The sequence below is a fragment of the Neomonachus schauinslandi genome, chromosome 4 (genome assembly GCF_002201575.2).
Source record: "Neomonachus schauinslandi chromosome 4, ASM220157v2, whole genome shotgun sequence".
Classification (NCBI taxonomy): Eukaryota; Metazoa; Chordata; class Mammalia; order Carnivora; family Phocidae; genus Neomonachus; species Neomonachus schauinslandi.
The window spans coordinates 87,289,294-87,295,293 of record NC_058406.1 but is presented as its reverse complement, the minus strand read 5'-3'; positions in this window follow the sequence as shown (position 1 = coordinate 87,295,293).

Below are 6,000 nucleotides of genomic sequence, written 5' to 3'. Positions count from 1 at the left end.
CACACACACATACACACACACACACACAGATGTCCTGGGCACTTCTACATATTTTTCTGTAATCAAACTAGAGAAAACCCCATGCGTTTAGTGACCACTACAGGTTTTATTGTGTTTATATGATCATTTAACTGAAGGTCAAATACTTTAATTATTCTCCTGTAATAATGAACCTCCTGATAGCAATGAATTGACATCAGTCCTCAAAAAAGGTCCACTCCTATTTTATTTGTATATTTTTCTGTGTATTCACTGTATTCTTAATTTTCTATTCCCATACCCACATATGATCATCCATTCTAATGGCCTTCGTGAGTGGGTGTCATTTTACTGATATATGTCCTCATTAAATATTTAGTTTTTATATTTAATTTATTTGCTTGTAATTTTATTTAAAAAATTTTATCCTGCTATCGACATCTTTTTCCTTTATCTTACAGCACTATACATTTAAGATTTAAACACCAATCTTTATAGACACCTATTTTGCTCTTAACAAGTACATATTCCATGGGGTAAATGAACCCACTTTCCTTTATCAATTGCCCTACTGATGGAAACCAGTTTTTCTCAACTCCCCATTACCACAAACAATCAGTGAACATTCTTTTTATGGACCGTTGTGAGACATTTTTCTCAGAGGTAGACCATAAGGTTACATGGATGCAATTGTCTATATGTCTTCTAGAATACATAAAAATTCCTGTGTTGTCATAGCCCACCTGTTGGCCTTATCCGCCTTTATATATATTGCCATCTGAGGTTTTAGTCAATTAAGTTAGGATTTCAGCAGCATTTATATTTTGTTGTTGCTATTACAACCCTCAGCACCACAGGCTTTAAATATTTCTAGAGTTCCCTTATAATGTGTATAGGGGCGGGCTGGTCAGTGAATTGTTCTTAATGTTTGCTCTGCCCTCAGCTTTAGGTCTTCCCTTTGTAATTCCTCCTCAGGGAACATCTCTTTCCTCTCTAACTTCCCTAACAATAAACTACTGTTAATTATTACTTTATACTTGTTAGCCTGGAGTTGGTATGGAGTGAAAGGAGAGGATGCGTTCTCTGTGGTAGTGTTTTGGTTTCAGCTTCTTGCAGGAACTGTGGCCCTCAGTATCAGGAGTGTGGCTTTCCAAGTTTACTGCTCTTTCACAAGTAGCTAGGAGCTTTTGTCCATAGGGAACATAGGAGAGAGCCCAAATGGGGCTTTATGCTTTTTCCTTGTACAGCTATTATTTACGTCCCGGGGAGGACACCATGACAGAGACTTTCTCAGGACTCCGTTCAACTCCCAATAGCTCATGAAAACCAAGTTCGTGGTGAAGAGACTAAAAATGGGTACAAGGTCAGTCTGTGTCTCTGACTTCCAGGATTTCCATAATGTTAGTCTAGCCCACACTTGGTTTTGAGAAATTTATCATAAATTTTAGTTGAATTCTCTTATTGACTTCCATGCTGTCTGGATATCAGCATCTGCCCCAGGTCATACTCACCATTTTTCTTTGAATCACCTATCTTTCCTTAAATTTCAGGTTAGTTATTTGTCCTATGATGTCAGCTTTCTCATGGATTTAAGAAGAGTTGTGTTTTGTGCATTGTCTGGCTTTTTATGTTATAAATAAGAGGACAACATCATTTCAAGCTTCCTGCAAATGAAGCAGGAGCTGAAAGTTTATCAGGGTTAACATTAATTTTTCCATAATGGGTGAGCAATTTTTTTAAGCACTGTGTAAGACACATTCCATCTCTTCCTCATTGAGTAGACATTATAAATTTATCATACATCTAGTTTTCATATATATATGGTCTATCTCTGAGGTCTCTATTATTGTGGCATATACCATGTGTTCTTAAATAGTCCCCAAATAGTTTTGTTACTATAATATCATACAATATCTTTAATAAGGCAAATATTGTTCTTTACTCATGGTTTTCCAAGACAGCTTAACAGATCAGGGAACTTAATCCTTTGATTTTTGAAACAATTCAGGGAGAATTAACTTCTTTTTAAATTTGAGTCCTATCATCGAGGAACAGAGGAAGATTCTGTACTACAAAGTCATCACTTGCTCCTCCAAATTCACTCTCTACCTTTCTGCATTGTTACCTGCCTCAGGAGGCTGACCTTTCTAGCAAGAACCACGATCTTTTGTTCCCTAGTTTTTCCGTTTGGATTTTGTCATTAGAAGGCACCATCTGAAAATCAGAATGTGTGAAAAGTGAGGTCAGGATATATGATCCCCTGTTTGTGACCTTGCAGGGATGGTGTTTGACCTGGCCTCATTCCTCTATTGAAGGCCAAAGCTCCTGTTAGCCCTCTCCTACAGTGATGTCTTTCATGGGCTTGTAGAATCTGTTCAATCCTGTTGCCCCTTCAGTTTCCCTTATAAATTTCCCTTAAATCTGAGCAGAGCTCTGTAAATAGTCTTCAAAGTCAGTCATCAGCCAAATCTCCTATACCCTTAACCTCTTTTCAGAATGGTCCCTTGGCTTTCTCCCTTTCACTGTGTTCGGGTTTGTTTCTTTAGACACCCTTTCCCTCACAGCTTTCTCAGGATGTGACTCTTTCTTCTCCTGCTACCTAAATTTGAGTAGGTTGCTTGTAGCAGCTACATTTTGTTTGCAGATGTTTCTTCTTCCTAAAGCCAGAAAACTCTGAATCTCATGATATTAGCTTATCCACTGATGTACCTACTTGTTGCAGAAATCTGTCATCACACAATTTACTTTATTCCTTTGAAGTAAATTAGCTCTTGGCATACTATAATTCTTTCAAACTAAATTTATCTTAAATTTGATATCAAAAACAATGAAAATACTTCCAAAACTCTGGCCTCTCAGTGTCTTGATTTCTTTCCCTTCAAATGTTGCTTCCCCCACCTTACCTACTAACTCAGCCCTCTGGTCTAAATTTAGACATTATCATTGGCAATAATATAATGTCTCCAATAATTATTCAACCATATATCTTTGGGGTATCCTCTTAGGTTTCCTTCATAATACTGCCAGCAACCCAACTCTATCCATCCGTTGACCCCAGTGTGACATATAATTATACCATCAATTTTTCATACTTCTTGTTCAGTCATTTATTTATTCATTCAACAAATATTTCATTTGCATTTACTCTGGGTGAGGAATTTTCTAGTCAGTAGAAATCAGTAGACAAAACAGATAAGAATATATGCCTAGTTGTAAGCAAGTTGAAATAATAAATTACATGTTTTTAGATAGTGATAAATATTAAGGTAATACAAATAAACACAATAAAGGGGACTAGAAATGTCAAGAAGGTAAGTGAAATTTTACATATAGTGGCATAAGAAAGACTCACTGAGAAGCTGTTTAAGAGCTTTACTGGTATGTAATTGCTGTATAATAAATCACATATATTTAATGTTGCAATTTAGTGAGTTTGACATATGCAAATACCCATGAAACCACTATCAAAATCAAAATAATCAAGACATCCAATACTCCTAAATATTTGTTCATGCATCCTTATAATCTGTCATTCCCTCCTCCCATCTCTCATCCCCAGGCAACCATCCTTTCTGTCCATACTGATGAGTTTCAGATTTCTAGAATTTATATAAATTGATTCCTATAATTTTGATTATCTGGCTTCCTTAATTCAGCATAATTATTTTGAGGTTCATCCATTTTGTGATATCAGTATTTCATGTATTTTTTTAGAGTAAAAGATGGTATTCTCTTATGTAGAATAGTATATAGATTGTTCATCTCTCACCTCTTGAACAACTTTTTTTTTTTTTTAAGATTGTGGCTACTAAAAATAAAGCTATGAAATTTCATGTGCAGGTTATACACATATGGATTCATTTTCCTTTGCTAATTGCTCAAGAGTATAATGGTTGAGTGATATGACGAGTACATATTTAACTTTTTTGTAAAACTGCCTAACAGTTTTCCAAAATGGTTATATCGCTATATATTCCCACCAGCTGTTGTTTCACACCTATGGCAGCATTTGCTATGGGCAGTCTTTTTAAATTTTAACCATTTTATCGGATGAGTGTAGTAATTCTTTGCAGTTTAATTTGTGTTTCCTCAAGTATTAATGATACTGAACATATTTTCATGTGCTTATTTTCTATCTGTATAGCCGCCTCTGTGAATTTTCAGTTTTAAAATTTGGCAAATTAAAAAATGTCTACCTTCAGGGTACCTGGGTGGCTCAGTCGGCTCAGTCGGTTAAGGGGCTGCCTTCAGCTCAGGTCATGATCCTGGGGTCCTGGCACCGAGCCCTGTGTCACGCGCCCTGCTCAGTGGGGAGTCTGCTTGTCCCTCTCCCTCTACCCCTCGCCTCTCTCTCCCTCAAATAAATAAAATCTTAAAAAACACGTTTGTCTTCTTCTTAAAAGTAATAAAAGTTCTTTATATATTCTAGAAGTACTTGCTCTAAAAGATATATGCGCTGCATATATTTTATCATTTTCTTTCACCACTTTTTCCGGTGATATTAGAAACAACCATCAACCTCACTATATTTGTTAGTTTTCCAAAAATGTCCAAAACTACAATATGCAGTTTCTCCTATTCCTTGCTTCTTACAAGCAATTGATTAGGAGTATCCAATGGAGATATTTTGTGTATCTCTATTGCCTGATCTATGGCATAGACTATCAATGTTCTCTTTTCTATGGGAAATAGAGTTTTCACATCTTTAATCAGACTAGAGAGTCAGTTCTAGAAACTTTAAAACCAATTCAGAAAACTCATCCTTAAAATTCTGTTCCTCTAGACTCACTCTCAGTACCAAACTATGTATTAGTCTGAATTCTTCAGAGAGACAGAACAGTAGACTATAGATAGATATTATATGGACATATTAGAAAGATAAATAGATGTGTACAAAGATATTTATAAGAAGTAGGCTCACTCAGTTGTAAAAGCTGATAAGTCCCAAGATCTGCAGTCTGCAAGCTGTAGACCATGCGAAGCAATAGTATATAGTTCCTGTCCAAATCAGAAGGCCTGAGAACCAGGAAAACTGATAGTGTAAATTCCAATCTGAGTTCTAGTCCAAAGGCAGGAGAAGACCAATGTCCCAGCTGGAAGACAGTTAGGCAAAAACAGCAAATTCTTAGTCTTTTTGTTCAATTTAGGCCTTTAACGGATCAGATGAATGTCTCCTCACCCCGAGTTCCCACACACAAGCCCCCAAACCCCCCAAACTGCTTTACTCAGTTTGCAAACACAAATGTTAATATTATCAAGAAATACCCTCATGACTGTAACCAGAATAATATTTAACCAAAGATCTGGGCACCGAGTGGCCCAGGTGACACATAAAATTAACCATTACAGTTATCAAGGAATTGTTTGTATTGTATTATCAAAGAATCACTTAGTATTCTTGTCTGTAGGAAAGATCTCAAATTCTTGGAAAAACAGGATTTTCAGTGCATAATGTTGATTAAACTTTTAATCAAATATTTCAAAGAACTCTTATTTTGGAAATCTATTAATTGATAACTTTGAGACTTTAATAGAAATAAGAACTGATTCTGTGGACTTGCTCCTTTTCCTGGTAAATTATTTACACCTAATTAAAATGTTAGGGTGCGTGAGTGGCTCAGTCATTAGGCGTCTGCCTTTGGCTCAGGTCATGATCCCAGGGTCCTGGGATCGAGTCCCATGTCAGGCTCCCTGATCAGCGGGCAGCCTGCTTCTCCCTCTCCCACTCCCCCTGCTTGTGTTCCCTCTCTCGCTGTGTCTCTCTCTGTCAAATAAATAAATAAAATCTTTTAAAAAAATGTTATTTTTCTATATAGATGGGACGTGTGACAGAGATGTAAAATATCTTACAATTTTCTCACTATATACTGTGATTTAAAGTATAAGCATTGAAACTACATTATGAGCAATGAAAATCAAATTTATAAATTATGATTAGTTTTTTTGTCAAGGTTAACAAGAATTCTTAATTTATTGAAATATATTGGTAGCTGTCAACAGTTCAGGAAAGCCACTTTGGTT